An 18,493-nucleotide genomic window follows, 5' to 3' on the forward strand; every position below is an offset into this window, starting at 1 on the left:
TATTTGCAATGTACTGATTCAACAAAATAGCAGAATAAATCCACCAAATGTGCCGTTTATAAGTGCTTCACTTGTATGGATCCAAAAGTGATTGGGATGAATGATAAGAAGAGTGTGAATATTTGAAGTTGTTGTCCATCCAAAGGAAACTCGTTTTTTAACTTTATGGTTTTGGGTGCTCCATTCCTTTGGATTTAAGAGCCACCCCTCCTTGAGATTCAAGTTTATCTTACTTAGATACAGCATACATGGGCATCTTTCCTGTTTCTTACAAAGCTCCATCATTTCCCTGCTGGCAAAAAACAATCTGAGGATGGAACCGATGCCCATGCGCACTATGATCCAAAGGAGGAGTCACAGACCTCGTGACTTCCAAAGACTTTCCAAGACAAAAACAAGTGCCATTTGGCAGCGAAGCGCTGGAACGCCCTGCCTCTTAATCTCCGCCTAGACCCATCGGAATCCAGCTTCCGGAAGAACTTAAAAACACACCTATTTTCAAGATAATCGGGCTCACTCCTCACTTCTGCTCTGAGTTTTTCAGTTGTAGCGCGGGGACACGCTTCCTAGCGTAACCAAGCGCTTTATAAGCCTCCCTTAATAATAATAATAAAACATCCGGGCCCAACACCAGATGGCAATCTATGCATAGTGTGTAGATCTGCAGCTCTACTTGCCAAGAACAGATGCATACTGGTAAGTAGCATATTCCTTTCATATTCCCGTCCTGACTGCCCACGAGCGCTATCCGCGGTTTACAGTAGACCACATGCATTTTCATTTCACGGTGCTCCCCTTTGGGTTTTCTGGCATCCTTTGGGTGTTTACCAAGTTGATGGTGGTGTTTGCAGATCATCTACGGAGATCAGGAGTGCCAGTCTTTCCCTATCTTGACAACTGACTGTTGTGTGAAAGTGCCCTCTTTCTTGCATGGTGTGACTCCACTTTTTGCTGAATTGCTGATGTTCGTTGTTTGAGTGTGCCCTGGGCTCCTGCTAATCAGGTACCCAGGGCCTATGTTTCTTCCCTAAAACTGCATTGAAGCTTAAACCCAATTGGCATCTCTGACCACATGTCAGCCCCTGGTAAATGGTACCACCGGTACCCAGGAAACTGTGACCAGAGAAGGTCTATAAGGACTGCAGCACATATGGTGCCACCCTCAGAGGCCCTGTACCCTGACACTCACACACTGCCTTTGCAGACTGAGTGCCTTGGTGCAGAACAAAGTGAAGAGTCGACATGGCACACATCCCTGTGTGCCATGCCCACAAACCACTGCCATGGCATACATCAGTCACCCCTCTAGCTGGGTGCCCTATGCCAGTGGTGAGGGTACAGGTGCATGAGCCCTGTACCCCTACAGTGCCCAAATCCATTCCTGGGCACTGTAAGTGCAGTGCTGCCATTAAAGAGTATATGGTGCTGGGAGTTTGTCATTACGAACTCCACAGCACCATAATGGCTACACTGAAGACTGGGAAGTTTGGTATCAAACTTCTCGGGCACATTAAACCCACACTGATGCCAGTGTGGGATTTAATGTAAAATGCACAACAGAGGGCATCTTAGCGATGCCCCCTGAAATTCGACCAACTCCTAGTGACCTGACTGAGTGTCTGCTTAGGCTGCCACCACCAGACATGATTCTGGACACCTGGGTCGAGAGTTTGCTGCTCTCGGGGGCCTGAAACAATGCACATCCTGGGACGAGGTGCCAAGCCTCCTCCCCCACGATGGGCAGGGTCGACGAAGGTGAAGCTTCAAAGGCTTGCCGCCTTTGTGAGATTCCCCAGGCCACTTGCTGCTTTCAGCAACTGGTCCCCACTGGTTCTACCCCCCACTTTGGGCGGGAGAACCGGCAGGAAAAACAAGTGAGGAAGAGAGGTGTGTCCACCTCTGCCAACTCCACCCCTAAGGTGGGGGAGGCGAGGTGAAGCACAACCTCGAGTCCCCGCCATCTTGAGTATGGGGGGACTCAGCCAACCAGGGACAGGCTCCTGCCCCCCTCCCACTGGAGAGTGGCAGAAAAGGGGGTGTACTCACCCCAGGGAAAGGACCCATTGGTCCCTGCCCTTTACCTACCTGTAACACCCCTAAATTTTGTATTTAGGGGCACCCTGAACCTTCCTTCCTCAGATCCAACAACAACAAGAAAAGAAGATAAGAAGAAGGACGAAGAGCCGTGCAGGGCTAACAAGAGTACGACGCCCACTGACTTGGCCCCAGCCCCACAGGCCTGTCTCCCCTCGAACCTGCTCCTGCGAAATCCCAGCGTGTCCAGCAGCCAGCAACCTCACAAACCTCGGAGGACCTGCCTTCCTTCACTTTCCAGACTGTTTCTCTCGTGAACACCGGACGTGGTGCCAGCCAGGAACCGAGAATCCAGACTACTCTGCACCCGCCGAACCCGGCCCGCGCTCAAGTGGAAAAACACCATGAGGAGGTCCCCCTGGCGTTCTTGACCCGAGATCCGGCGACCCCTGACCTGCCTTAAGCCTCCTGACGACGCCTGCAGCCTCAATCCAGAGGACCCCAGCCTCCCCCCCATGACCAGAGCGGGTAAGAAAATCCGACGTCCCAAGACACCCCTGCACCCGGTGCCCCACCGCCTAGTGTGCCCAAATCAACGGTGCCTAACCAACCCTCAACATCCCAACTTACCCCTCGAAGTGGTGGTCGCTCCTGGAAGATCCTCATCCCCAAGCCTGCAGTGTTTCTTTGTCCCGGAGAATTTCCTTTGAAATCAACAGGGCACCCGACCTCAAAACAGCACCCTGCGCCCGCAGCCCTATTGCCGCTGAGGGTGCACCTTTGGTGCTACTTTGGTCCCAACTTGCCCTGAGCTAAACCCTAGGAGCTTTGCTCCCACAACCCCGTGGCCCGCTTGCCAGCAGCCACCAACCGGAGCCCCGGTATCCTCCATAGGATAACATTGGGCCTCAACACTGCACCCGGCCGCCCTAGTGCCGCTGAGGGTACAACAGTTCATCACTGACCCTGGGAGACCCCTGAGTCTAACCCCAGAACCCCAACTCCAAAGACCGAGTACTTACCTCGAAACCGATAACCTGCTTTTCCTCATAGGATAACATTGACACTTTTTCTCCCCAAAAGTTTCTAAGTGTCGACTTGTGGAAAATAAGAATATTCTTTAAAAATCGTATATCTAACTAAAACGCATTTTCTCAGCTGTTTTCAGGAAATGTCCCAGTGCTGAATCTAGCATCCAGCACTGTGCTAGAAAAAGTAATCTGAAAAGTAACTTACCTGCAATTTATTGAAAAAGCCTATTCATTCCAATGTACTGTATTTGCTAAGTGTTGCATACTACTGCTCCCCTGTAAATCAAGCAAAGTACCATTCCTATTGCATTTTCAAACAGTTCTATATCCAGTAACTTATTTCTGAAAAGTATTTAATGCTTACCTGTTCCAGGCTTGCTTGGTTCTAAAAATAAACAGTATATTTTTTATACAAAAACAATTGGCCTAGAGTTCAGTTCTTGAGTGTGTGAATTCATTTGCTGACTGAGTGTGTACATCAAATGCTTAACACTGTCCTCTGATACTGCCTTACTGCTCGACCAAGTTACCACTTTAGAGAGTATGGTTCTATCTAACTTTAACCTCTGCCTACCCCTGGAGACACTTGGGCCCACATGCATCAACACAAAAACCGGTCGCAAACGGGCAGATTCTCAGAATCTGACCCTTTGCTCCCGGTATTTTTGCATTTGGGATGCATCATCCCAAATGCAAAAATCGCAATTTAAGGAATCTTTAAATAGCGATTCCTTAAATTGCGATTGCATTTAAGGAATCTCAAATTGAGATTCCTTAAATGCAATGCATTAAAGTTAAAAAAATTAGCGATTTCGCTAATAGGGGGAGCAAATTACCATGAAGTTGAACTTCATGGTAATTTGCAAATACTTTGAAAAATGCACTTTTGTGCATTTTTCAAAGTGTCATGTTGCGCACACACATGCCCTTAGAGCATGTGTGTGTGCAACATATGTGCACATATCAATTTCAGGGGTGCAATAGGGTGTCATTTTGACACCCTTGCACCCTTGAAATTGCATGAGCAATTTGCGAGTACCTACTGGTACTCGCAAATTGCTCATGCAATCTACAATTCATTCCTATGGGCCAGGAGGCCCATAGGAATGAATGGGACGGCATTCCTTAATTGCTACTCGCAATTTGCTAGTCGCAATTAAGGAAAGTTAAGGAATCGCTATTTGAATAGCGATTCCTACATGCATAGCCTTTTGCTATTCCTTATTAGCGAATCCTTATTTTTCGCTAATAAGGAATCGCAAATGGCATTGTTGATGCATGTGCCAGTTGGACTCTATACACACTGTACCTCACTTTGGTGCAGTATAAATAGAGCCAGTTTCTTACAGTTGTTGAAGGTGGGCTCGCCCCAGGCTGTTATCTCTCCCCTCCAGACTTTGACAAACCTTCTGTAATCGCTGGGGTTCACTATCAACGTGCCAAAGTCACACCTGACTCTTACTCGGACACTCCCTTTCATCAGAGCTGTTCTGGACATGTTGCAGTTTTGGGTTCATTCTGCAACACGACGAGTTCAGGATATTCAGGCTTAGATGCTGATGCTTCAGCCTCTCTCCTGGGTTGCGGTGAGACTGACTCTAAGGTTGCTGGGCCTCATGGCCTCCTGCATCCTGCTGGTGACACATGCCAGTGATATGTGAGCTTGGTAGTGAGACCTGAAATTCCAGTGGGCGCTGTATATGGGGAATCTCTCCGACATGGTCCAGATCTCGGAAGGAACTGCGAAAGATCTGCAGTGGTGGCTAACGAACTGCGATTGGGTCAGATGCAGGCCCCTATGCCTTTCCCAACCAGACCTCACAGTAGTGACAGATGCATTACTCCTGGGATGGGGCGGCCATCTGGGAGAGATGAGATCTGAGGACTCTGGTCTCCAGCGGAATCTGGACTGCACTTAAACCTGCTTCAGCTCCGTACAATGCGACTGGCATTGAAAGCCTTTCTACCCTCTGTAGGAGAGTAGGGTCTGCTTTCTATGTTCACCCCCACTTTTTGCTTTTGCTTTACTGGTTTTCGACTTAGATGTGGCTGTGGGCCTGCTAATCAGACCCACAGCCCTGCTGTTCTCTCTCTAGATTGATACTATGTACTTTAGGTGCATAACCCATTTGGATAGGATCACCTTATTGGCCCCTGTACAGTGTACCCTAGGTACCCAGGGCATAGGTGTACCCTAGGCCTACCAGGGGCTGCAGCATGTATTATGCCACCCCTGGCCTGGCCTTCCATTTTGACACAACTGGCTGATCACTCAGCTGGGGCAAGGTCGTGTAATCACCCCTTGCTTAGGTGTAGTATTCCTATACCTAACTTACATATAGACACATGTGTACCTATCAGTCACTCCTATGGCAGGCCTTAACAATCCTGGAGGCAGAGTGCTTGGTAACATGTGAGATGGTGCTCTAGCATGAGCTGAGCCTGTCTGCAGCTTTCGGAACCATGTCCTTATAGCTGTTCTATGATATAGCCTACCATATACTCTTAAAGTGCCTTATAATCTTAAACGGTTATGGTAACTATGGTTTGGCTTTATCGAAACATGTCGTGTAAGGTGTCTTAACACTGTGGAATAATACCCCCATACCATTTCTGGACATGAGGATATTATTCCCCCCTTCTAGAGGGAAAGACATGTTAAAATCATACTTCACTGTTAGTCTCTGACCAAAGCCTCAGCATCACAAAATGGATGCTGCTGCCACGACACAAGTCTGACCTCCTGCTGCTGGGAGTGATCCCAGCCAGGGAGGCCTGGACAATAGGTTTCCTGCTTGGGGAGGTGCTAGCACCTCCCCAGACAGCCTTTAGTGTATTGGGGCAGGGTGGGCTGAAATGAATGAGACATGCCTGGGGCACACAAGGTGTTCCTTGCATAGTCCAGTTCAAACCGGCGCTGGGGCACTCCAGCCCCAGCTCTGGCGCGAAACTGGACAAAGGGAAGTGGGTGTAACCACCCCCTCCCAGGTCCCACCCATAAGGCGTGACCTAGCAGGTATCCCAGCCCCCCAGATTAGTATAAGAGTGGGAGTTGGGCCTCAAGACTTTAGATTATCCTGAACCTGCAAACTTGAACAGAAACTCTGGACCTTCGACATTCGACGAAAGTAGAAGACTGAAGAATCTCCCTTGTGGCCAAGGAGTGGCTACCCTGTGCAAACAGGCACCATCAAGAGAATACCCTTTGCTTTGCTAAAGTTCTACGAGGGACCGACTGTAGAGCCCGACCAGAGCCTTGACTTCCAGACTTCTCCGACCCTGATCCACATCCACAGCAGAGCTGAGATCCGTGGAGGCGACGAGAGACGTGGGACCGGCTACCTGGGAAAAGTGGCTAGTATCTTCAAGCGCAGCTTCTGAGGCACCCTCGAAGTTGTGCACCGGGGATTGAGAAGCCCCAACCCCAAGCACCATCTGCACCGAAGACCAGCCCCCCACACTCCACGAGTCCTGCGTGGGGCCCTTCTGCATTTTCCTGCTTGCCGCGTCTGTCCGGTTGCTTGCCCGCTGGCTAGTGGCCTTTGTGATGACGCATCCTGAGATCTTCGTCGCTGGTTTGGCTCCTCCAGACTGGCTCCCGCTTCTCTGCAAAGAAGAAGCACCCCAGACCTTCCTGGTCTGCACCAGAAGCAAGTCCTCCGTTCTGCGTGGGTTCTGCTTGCCAAGGCTTGGTGAGTCCTAGTCCAACTTCGACGCCGCCGACAGCAAGAGCCTTCGTGGGACAGCTCGCCTCCTGGTCCTGGTCATCCTCGACATTCCCTGGTCCTCGTGGCTGCAGCGACAAGCTTCACCTTCACCTGAAATCTTCACGACATCGCCTGGTTCCTTCCTGGTTCCACGTGGTCACTGGCTAGTGACCTTGACTCTGTCCCTTCTGCTTGCAGGTCTCCTCTCTTCTTGATCCCAGCCTTGGGATCCACCGGACACTCTTCACTGACTGCCTGTCAGCATCTTTCTTCAGGCATCCATAGGAGTCGACGACGAAACCCGACGCAACTTCACCCCTATGCACCCGCAGCCTGTGGGCTAGGTAACTTGGGTACTCCGGTGCTCATCAGGATAGTGACTATCCTAGTGTCTAGTTTTCCAGTCTCGACTTCCTAGCTACTCCGGAAGTGTCCTAAATCTATCTATTTCTAAACTGTACTATTGCTAGTGACTTTTACGCATTACGCGTGAGTGTTTCCACTCTGCACCTGAATCCCGTGGGCCTCCCACTTCCTAACCTTTGTTAGTATAGTGTAGCCCCAGCGATTCCCTAGGCCTAGGCCTATCCTATTTCCGTGACAGTGGTCCTTATACCACTTACTTAGTATATGGTTTGCGTAGCCCCTAGGGCCTAACTGTATTACTTACCTGTGTGACTTAATGTATGCATAAAGAAGACGGTGTTGTACTTACCTCTAATCTCATAAAGAGTGCTGAGGGTTTGACTAGAATAAATACACTTTATTTTATATATATATCTGTTGTGGTGTCCTTTCATTTGGTATTCAAGGGATTACATATGGTATCACAGCTGGCTTCACATGCCATTCAGAGTTTAGCCTAAGACTGCTCTTGTCCATGCTACCACTAGGATAGCTGGTCTATAAGGTTGACTTTACAACCAATCACCATAAGGGTATTTGGACTGATATAAGGTGTACACTAGAACTAGTGACATCATACATCAGGCCAACTTCTCACATTGGTGAGCAGCGGTTGGGATCTGAGCTTGCTGTTGTAATACCATTGTAATCTTGAGATACTAAATTGAAAGATCACACAGATATTGTCTAGGTAAATTTAACATAGATTATAATACTTAAGTCCTACTCGACTTAGTAGTTGTAGATTGAAGGGAGTAACACACCCTGACTACAACTACCAGAGAGGTTTAGTAGAAACAACTAGTGTAGGTAGGTGCACACACCACACCATCACTAGATCATGTCTCTGGGAGGAGATCAAGTAGATGCTCTCGCAGGAGGGTCAGGTCTGCAGAAGACCCCCTCTAGGTATGATACCCTAACATTCCAGGAGATGAGACAATTGTGTACCTCCAGAGGAATAAAACAGGGTGCAAACCCTACCCTCCTTCAGTTAAGACAACTCCTAGAGGAGTATGATGCTCTTAAAGCCTCTCAGGCAGGTACCCTAGGAACAAAGGAGGGTCTACCCACCACAGATGAGTCATATGGGACTTCAAATGAAGAGGTAGACAGCCAGGGCCAAGTAGGAAGACTTAGCCAGGCTAACCTAAGCTTACATGGGAGTTTGCATGGGGTCCCCCCATACAGACCCCCAAGTGGGCTTACACAGAGAAGCAGGAGGGACAGATCCCCTTCAAGGGAATCCATCCACTCCCATGTCTCTAGCATCTCTAGTGTTTCCTCTCACAGGGGAATGACTTCCCCTGAGAGAAAGGATCATGAAGCCAGAATGAGGGAAGCTAATCTGAGGATTCAGAGGGAAGAACTTGCCCTTGCCAAGGAAAAGCTTGCTCTGGCTAGAGAGCAAAAGTTAAGTGGGTCAGAACCCACTGGTGGCAGCAATATCCCTAAGGATAGAGACAGGCACTATGATAATAGAAACCTGAGCAAGATTGTCCCTCCCTACAAGTGTGGGGATGACATCCACAAATGGATAACTGCTTTGGAGAGAGCTTGCAAAGTACAGCAGGTACCCCAAAGTCAGTGGGCAGCTATCTTGTGGCTCTCCTTCTCTGAGAAAGGTAGAGACAAGCTCCTCACAGTTAGTGATGAGGATGCAGATAATTACACTGTCCTGAAGAGTGCTCTGATTGATGGGTTTGGCCTAACCACTGAACAATACAGGTTGTTGTTCAGGGATACCCAGAAGACACAGACTCAGGACTGGACTGACTTTGTAGATTGTGCCACTAAGGCTCTGGAAGGCTGGCTAATGGGAAATAAGGTTAAGGACTATACAGGATTGTATAATTTGATCATGAGAGAACAAATCCTTAACAACTGTCAAAACCAGCTATTGCATCAACACCTGATTGATTCTGATCTGAATTATCCCCAAGAATTGGGAAAGAAGGCAGATAGATGGGTCAGGACTAGAGTTAAGCAGAAAAACCAGAAGCAGGGCGGTGATCAGAAAAAGGCAGACCAGAAGGGTAATGATCAGAAACAAAAAGACCAGAAGTCTTCACCAGGCCCCCAAAAGGCTCAGGGGGAGGGTGGTCCCAAAAAGGATAAAAAGAAAGAAGGCCAAAAGAAACCATGGTGCAACTATTGTAAGTCCAACTCACATTGGTTTAGTGAGTGCACCAAAAAGGATAAGCCCCCAGCCACCATTGCCCCTAAGGCAACTGTACCCCCTAGTTCAGCTGTAAGTGGTGGTTCCCAGCAAAAGGGTGTAGTAGGGTTAACCCTGGGAACTGAGGAGGATTCTGGCCTAGTCATGGGGACCTTGCTTTGTCCTCTACTGTAGGCCCCAGTAACCTGGGCAAGTACAGACAGACTCCTTTTATCAACCAAAGAATGGCTCAGGCCTACAGGGACACTGGGGCTAGTGTCACAATGGTGACACCTGCTTTTGTGGACCCTGGACAGATCATGCTAGGTGAGAATTACATAGTGACCAACGCTAGCAATGCCACTACCTCCCATAGTGTGGCTATTGTTAACTTCTCCTGGGGAGGGGTAACTGGCCTCAAGAAAGTTGTTGTTAGTTCAGACCTTCCTGTAGAGTGTTTACTGGGCAATGATCTTGAAACTTCAGTTTGGTCTGAAGTGGAGTATAGGACCCATGCAGAAATGCTGGGGATAGATGCACATGTCCTTGCTGTGACCAGGTCACAGGCCAAAAAGTGCACCACTGAACAAGAGCTGGATCCTGAAACTATGGACCAGTCACAACCCAAGAGAAAGAGCAGTAGGGTTAAGGCTGTGCCTTCCCCCCTGCCTCAGGTGGTGGATCTGCCCTCCCAGGAGGATGATTCTGAGAGCCCTGAAGGAACTGTCCTAGAAGAACTTGAACCTGATCAGGTTGAGTTTCTTGGTACAGGGGGACCTTCAAGGGCAGATCTGAGGCAGGCTCAATTAGACTGCCCCTCTCTTGAACCCCTCAGACAGCTGGCTGCTGCTGAGGCTGCAGGGAATGCTCAAGGTACCCATAGAGTGTATTGGGATGAAGGGCTACTGTATTCAGAGGCTAGAGACCCCAAGCCTGGTGCATCCAGGAGGTTGGTCATACCACTGAAGTTCAGAGGCTTCCTTCTTACCTTGGCCCATGACATTCCCCTTGCAGGACATTTAGGCCAGAACAAGACTTGGGACAGGCTTGTCCCTCACTTTCACTGGCCCCATATGTCAGAAGATACTAAGGAGTTTTGTCGCTCCTGTGTCACCTGCCAAGCCAGTGGCAAATCAGGTGGCACCACAAAGGCCCCCCTCATACCACTACCTGTGGTGGGGGTCCCCTTTGAAAGAGTGGGCATAGATATTATAGGACCAATGGACCCACAAACAGCATCTGGGCACAGATTCATACTTGTGATAGTGGACCATGCCACCAGGTATCCAGAAGCAATTCCCCTGAGGACCACTACAGCTCCTGTTGTGGCAAGGGCCCTTCTTGGAGTATTCTCCAGAGTGGGCTTTCCAAAGGAGGTCATTTCTGACAGAGGTGCCAACTTCATGTCAGGATACTTGACTGCAATGTGGAAGGAGTGTGGTGTGAACTACAAGTTCACCACACCCTATCACCCACAGTGCAATGGGCTTGTTGAGAGATTCAACAAGACCCTAAAGGGAATGATAAAAGGTTTACCAGACAAGCTTAGGCGAAGATGGGATATCCGTTTACCCTGCCTTCTGTTTGCTTACAGAGAGGTCCCACAAAAGGGGGTTGGCTACAGCCATTTTGAGCTTTTGTTTGGGCATCCTGTAAGAGGACCCCTGTGTTTGGTAAGGGAAGGATGGGAGAGACCTCTCAGACAACCCAAACTGGACATAGTGGATTATGTACTTGGTCTCCGCTCCAGGATGGCAGAGTATATGAAGAAGGCTTCTAAAAACCTTGAGGCAAGCCAAGAACTCCAAAAAGCTTGGCATGACCAAAAGGCTGTACTGACTGTTTACCAGCCAGGACAGAAAGTGTGGGTGTTGGAGCCAGTGGCCCCAGCAGCACTCCAAGACAAATGGTCTGGACCCCACACTATTGTTGAGAAAAAGGGAGAAGTCACCTACTTGGTGGACCTTGGGACTCCCAGAAGCCCCCACAGGGTGCTTCATGTCAACAGATTGAAGGCATGTGTTGACAGGGCAGACATGGGGCTACTCATGGCTACAGATGAGGGGCAGGAGGAAGAGAGTGACCCTCTCCCAGACCTGTTGACTCAGAACCCTGATGATGGCTCAGTTGATGGTGTGGTCTTTTCTGACAGCCTCACTGTCCATCAGCAACAGGACTGCAGGCAAGTTACTGCAGTCCTACAGACATATGTTCTCTCTGACCCCAAGTCAGACAAACTGGTGCACCCATGAGGTGGACACTGGTGACAGTCTGCCTGTGAAGAGTAAAATCTACAGGCAACCTGACCATGTCAGGGACTGCATAAAATTTGAGGTACAAAAGATGTTGGAGCTGGGAGTCATTGAACCTTCAGAGAGCCCTTGGGCTAGTCCTGTAGTCCTTGTGCCAAAACCTCACACCCAAGATGGTAAGAGAGAGATGAGGTTTTGCGTGGATTACAGAGGTCCCAATGCTGTCACTAGGACAGATGCCCACCCAATACCTAGGGCAGATGAGCTCATTGACAGACTGGCAGCTGCTAGGTTTTTGAGCACATTTGACCTGACAGCAGGCTACTGGCAAATCAGACTAGCTGAGAGTGCAAAGGCCAAAACTGCTTTGGGTTGACGTCAGCTCCCCGGGCGTTCACGAAGTGCATTGCATTGCAGTAGTGGCAGCCGCACTGCGCCACAAAGGCATCTTCGAGTACCTGTGCTTGGACGACTGGCTGTTGAAGGGTCCCTCACCACACAGCGTGAAGAGTAATTTCCTACAATGCCTAGAACTTTGTCAACGGCTGGGCCTTCATGTGAACTTCGACAAATCTGCTCCACAACCAACACAGAAAAGACATTATTTAGGTGCTCTGGTAGACTCCGAGGTAGGAAAAGTGTTTCCTTCGGAGGAGAGACATTGTTCCATCATACAGAAATGCAAACTTGTTCTGGACATCAGGAGGCTGTCGGTTCATCAGATTGCCTCCCTGTTAGGGTCGATGGCATCCTGCGTCTTCCTGGTTCCCAATGCCAGACTACGAATGCATCCTCTTTAGCAGGATATGGAGGACTAGTGGGACCAGCAGACAGCTCGTGGGATGACAAAATAAGTCTCTCAAACGCAGCAAGAGCTTCCATCCCTTGGTGGATGAGGAAGGAGAATTTGCAAATCGGGATACCTTTTCATCAAACACCTCCGTCTCGAACGCTGATCACGGACGCTTCCCTCCAGGGCTGGTTAGCCCACATGGGATCTCTCCAGGCACAAATGTTATGGTCACCAAAAGAGCGGTCCTATCACATCAACATGCTGGAGCTAAGGGCAGTTCACCTGGCCCTTAAGGCTTTCCTCCCCTTTGATTCAGGCAAGTTCAATATTAGTACAGACGGACAATACCACCACCATGTACTACCTGAACAAACGGGGGGAATGCACACTGTCACTGGAAGCTCAAACTCTCTGGCATTGGCTCCTGGCACGGAACCTATCAATCACAGCAGTCCACCTGCCGGGAGAACAGAAGGTGAGAGCATATGCTCTCAGTCATCACTTCGAAGACAGACAAGACTGGGTTCTCAACGACAAGGTCTTCCACCCTTGGGGTCCTCCCACCATCGACCTCTTCGCGGACGACGAAAATACAAAATGCCAAGACTTCGCCTCAAGGTTCTACCGACCAGGGTCGAAAGTGAATGCCCTTTTGATAGCCTGGTCAGGGGCATTTGTGTACGCCTTTCTACCCCTTGCTCTCATCCCGAAGGTGGTGACCAAGCCGTCTCATTCCCACACAAGGATGATACTAATTTCCCCAGACTGGTCGAGACAATTGTGGTACCCGGACCTTCTGCACCTGTCGGAATCCCCTCACAGGAGGCTGCCATGCATACCGGACCTGCTGTCCAAGATGAACGGGAGGATTCATCACCCCAACCTTCCCTGAACTTGGCAACATGGATCCTGAGGTCCTCCATTATGGCTATTTAGATCTGCCACAGGACTGCATGTCCATCTTAAAAGAAGCAAATAGGCCGTCAATTAGGCACTCAAACGCGTGCAAGTGGAAGCGTTTTTATATGTGGTGTGTAAAAAACAATTGTAACTCAACCAAAGGACAGGAAGAGGTCATCCTTCCATACCTGCTTTATCTGGCGAAAGCAGGTTTGAAGTTTCCTTCCATTAAGGTGCACTTCTCAACCTTCTTTCTTTCAATTACAGGTTGTTAAAGACTTTCTACAGGGTTTAAAGAAGGTCTACCCTCCGGTGCGGCCTCCCTCACCACCCTGGGAGCTAAACCTGGTGCTATCAAAATTGATGGATCCGCCTTTCGAACCCATACACAAAGCAACCTTACAACACCTTTCTTGGAAGGCGGCTTTCTTGCTACCATATGTCCAACTAACTATAACGTCTCTCAAACCTATGGTTTTTTCAGTGAATTTCTAAGGTCCTTCAAATGCTAATTTCTAACTATAACGTCCCTGAAACCTATGGTTTTTTCAGTGAATTTCAAAGGTTTTTTTAAATATCGAACTACTATTGTGCTATTTGTCATTACTACTGTTTTTCTAACTTTTCAACTACATAAAATAGACTGCAAAACTACTATGTAATGTAATATATATTCACAAATTACAGTGAGTTTTTAAATAATACAAAATAATTTAATATTCAGAAAACAATTTTTCTCCCTTTTTTTCCTGTCATCAGCTACTACTTAACTTCACTATTCACAGTGATGTCAGAGTAGTTTCATCATAAACAGCAGGGAAAAAAAACCAATTAACTAGATTGTTAAAAAAAAAAACAAATCCCTAATTCTCGCAAATATAATACAAAATCAATACAAATAACACATCCAATGCCATTTCCAATCTTCAAATCTTACCTTTACGTTGTAGTTTCTGTGAACATTTTCCAATACGCCAAATAATGTATCAAAAATTTCGCTTTGAAAGCATCCAATATGAATTCCTTAAAGTATCTTTACACCTTCCCACAAAGCCGAATGGTGTATCTAAAATCTTTGTTTCAGAAGTATCAAGTATGAGTTGGGTAATTCATAAGGCAATCTCGGTTTCATTTCCAAGTGCGTATCGTTGCAGTGACCAACCTTTATTACACTTTAAATAAACTGTATAATGTCCACTTGTGGTAGTACTTCCAGCATGGAAAACAATAGCAACTGTTGCAAAAGGTCTTTCAGAAATAGATACTTGACTAGCAACAACATTTTTAATTTTGGTTTCCACTTTTCTTCCATTTGGTCTACAGCGTTGTAGCATTATAATCAAATATTTTCCATATCTTTCTAGGCATAATGTAGATAGCATTGTTGATTTACAACAAGAACAGATCATCTCGTGATCTGCTTCTTTTAGTAATTTGGAAAATGGTACACATTTGCAGTCGGGTATTGTCAAATATAGAAATCGTTCTCTGTCAACTATAGTGCTTGAAGTTAACGAACACTGTTCACATTTATGTTCCCATTTGTAACTGAGTCCAAATAAACTCAATCTGAATTCCTTCATCTTCTAGTACCCCAAGCATAACCATCAGAAATTCTTGTGCATCTTACTGTAAATTATCACTGAACGTTAAAGATCCAGTACATGTATCCAACAGTTGGCAAATACCAGAAGCAGAAGGAATCTTACTTCTATCAGTTCTCAATTTTTGAAATAAAATGTAGAGTGCAGAACATAAAGTTTTATCCTGACTTTCCATATTTTCACCACAAACATCTTCAAGATAAAATATAACATTTAGAATGATATTACCATAGCAGTTGACACCAGAAGCATTTTCTAATTGGTATCCAACAACATCATCACTTGTTTGTTTTTTCTGCTTCTTTACATATTTTCTTTTCTGTTGATTTTCTTTCTGCTTTTCAACCATAGATAATTCTTCAACATATTTATGTTTTGAACACACAACACGTTTCTCATAAATAGGATATTCACCAAAATGGAGAGCATAAAGCCTTCTCAAACAATTCTAACATCAACATTAACATCAGCACTAACCTTGTTCTCATCAAAATCAATTAAATACAAACCAGACGACGTTCTAACTCGAGATAATGCAACTTATACCATCCCTCTTTAAACACAGTTTCTCCAACATTTACCAAAGCATTATCTACACTTAAACCTTGTGATTTGTGAATAGTTATTGCATATGCTAAACAGAAGGGAAACTGTTTTCTACGAACATACAAGTCTTTTACAAGCAAAAAACATGCAGCAGAACGTGCAATCTGTCTTACCTCTGCAATCTGATCAAATTTAACTTTCAAAAATTCAATTCCATTTCTATTTTGATATTTCACAAAATCAACAACTTTCCCCATTGCTCCATTCACTAAACCTTCTTCTACATTCAGATTACGCTTCAAAATTACCCGACAGTTTAAACATGCATCTACATTTTTTTCTAAGCCAGCAGTTTTTGATATAGACATTTCCAAAGAATCCAATTTAGTCTGTAGTTTTTCTGAAAGAACAATTGTTATTCCTTGATGCTCTATTTTATCAATAGCTTCAATGTGAACTATTTCTTGATTTTCCAATTTCATAAGCTCTCTATTAAATGTATAACACTCTTCCACTGTAGGCATTAAGCAAACTATAGACTTTTTTCCTTTCATTTTCTTGTACATAACTTCTGCTGGTGTGTTTTCATTGTAAACAAGTTCTTTAGTAGACAACTTTGAAAAGCTTGTTTACCATGTTCGCTTAGAACACCAATTCTTACATCTTTTAGAATAGTTCCATAATCTTCATCTCTTGCTTGTCGCATATTCTGAGTGAGTTCTTTATATTCAAAATGTAACCACAGATTCACATTTCCAATACTTCTCAGAGAATTCTTAGTGTCTTCATGTAGAAGAATTTTAAACACAGGTTCTCCTTTTACAGGGGTTAGTCGTAGCAGATCTCCAAATACTATTAAATGTTTTCCCCCAAAAGAGAACGTCGTAATCTGTTTTTAATACCTGTTACATTCTTAAGTGTACAAAAGCAAGCATTAAGTTTGAGACCATGCCCACCTCATCAATAATTAAAAGTTTCATTTTCTTCAGCACTCTTGACACTTCATAAGAAGCTTCTCCAGACAACTTCTGATATTCTAATTTATTTTCATGCTCCACTGGTAACATCAATAATCTATGCAAAGTAACTCCTTTAAAATTGTGTGCAGCCAATCCAGTTGGAGCTGTTACCACACAACATAAATGTGAACCAGTAGTTTTTTGAAGATAACTGGTTAAAACTTTAATTAAAAAACTTTTACCTGTCCCAGCTTGACCACTGATGTACATCAGAAGAGGTTTAAAAGATGAACACAGACATTCTTTTTTTTCATGCAACAAACCATGTTCTATCCGTTCTCTTACTTGCACATATATTTCCTTCTGTTCAACATTTACTTGTTCTTCTAACTTTTCCAATGTTATATTCTCCTCGTGTGCTTGTTGCATTGCAATTTCGACTTCATGGACCACTACTTTGACTATCTTGAGAACTTTCATGAGCTATTTCAGCTATAATAGTCTTTTCCTGTTCAACTTCATCATTCAATATTTTTAAATATGTAGGGAAAATTGACATCGAATGCTATCTTTACAAGCATGAAAAGAATCTTCGTAGCAGTCAAACTCTCCAAGTAATTCACTTTTGCTACGCCATGGTTTAAACAGCTGCAGAAGTGCTAAATAGTAACATTCTCGCTTATGTGGAGTTTCACAACTAAGTTTCTTGTGGTTTATAAGATTACCCATGCCATGTTTTACTAAACAACCATGACATCCAACTACTGCAAACTTTCCTTCTTTTAAATTCTCTTTAACATTTCTTTTGAAGCTGTAATGTTGAAGTACTTCTTACAGACATAGCTGTTCCAGATGTTGACTCCTTTCCGGATAGTATGTTTCCAACATATTAGTTTTAAGAATGTCTGTACTATCTGGCTCATTTGCTGCTAATTGTTCAATTTCTTCCAACGATTTCAACACTGTATTTCGTTTGCAGGCAAGACCTAAACTTACCCAAATGATTCCTCGTGACTTTGAATATAAACTTGAAGAACACAAGCGGTCTGAGCATTCATACGATCCAATTTCTCGGTGGGAAAGCATTTTCAAACTAAAGCTGTACAATTTTTTGCTAAGACTATTCTCTTGTGCAATTTCTTCCCACATTTGTTTCATCTCTGGCGAGACCTTTAGTAAGCGCATTTTCAAAGTGCTACCAGAGTGACCTGAAACCTGCGTGCATGTGAGCGTGAACATGCACAGGCATCTCCTTTCGCGTGCACCACTCGCATGTTGTTTTTTTTGTTGTTTTTTTTGCGAGCGCGCGCACACAACTCCCGGGCTTGTTGCTCGCGCTTCTTGTTTTATAAGCGTCTTAAGGCTTCATGAAATCCAATTTGAGAGGCCCGTCACTCTGTCACTTGATCTCGTCACGTAGTCAAGTCTTGCTCACGAGCACGAGTGAAGCTGTCGTCATCCCTGAAGTGTCACCACGGGTGTATCAGATTCCAGTTAATGTATTTCTTCCTGTACCGAGTGCTGCCATGGTGTTTGATGGTGGGAAGCGGTCCAAAGGCCATTGAGGGATAATAAATTTGCTTGAAATTTCACCCTCAGGCAGGCATTGATGCACCGGAGGCCCTCATTTACCACGGCTGACCCGAGAACCTTGTCGCATTCAAAGGTCACTTCCGGTTGAGCGTGTCGCCCGCCGTCTATCTTCTCTGATGCATGGGGTGACAGCTAAAACATGGTGCTGTACATAAACAATCATCCGAGTATAAACAAGCATTTGCAATGCAATAGCTCTCGCATTTACGCAAGTTTGAGCTATTGACATTGCAAATAACAATGCCTTTTATTTTTGTTTTCTTTTAAAAAACCTAAATGAAAGGCATTGTTATTTACAATGCCAATAGCTTAAACTCGCGTAACTGTGAGACCTATTGCATTGCAAATGCTTTTTCAGATTTTGTTATGTGCGATGTAACATAACGTGCAACAGCAATTGAGTTATCCGCAACATACTGGATGTCCATGTTCGCATTCCACATTTTTAAAATGACTGGATTGTTGTCATTGATATACTTTGACACTTCTGTTCTTTTTAAGTTGTAGGTAT

Source organism: Triturus cristatus, chromosome 1_1, assembly GCF_964204655.1.
Source record: "Triturus cristatus chromosome 1_1, aTriCri1.1, whole genome shotgun sequence".
Taxonomy (NCBI): domain Eukaryota; kingdom Metazoa; phylum Chordata; class Amphibia; order Caudata; family Salamandridae; genus Triturus; species Triturus cristatus.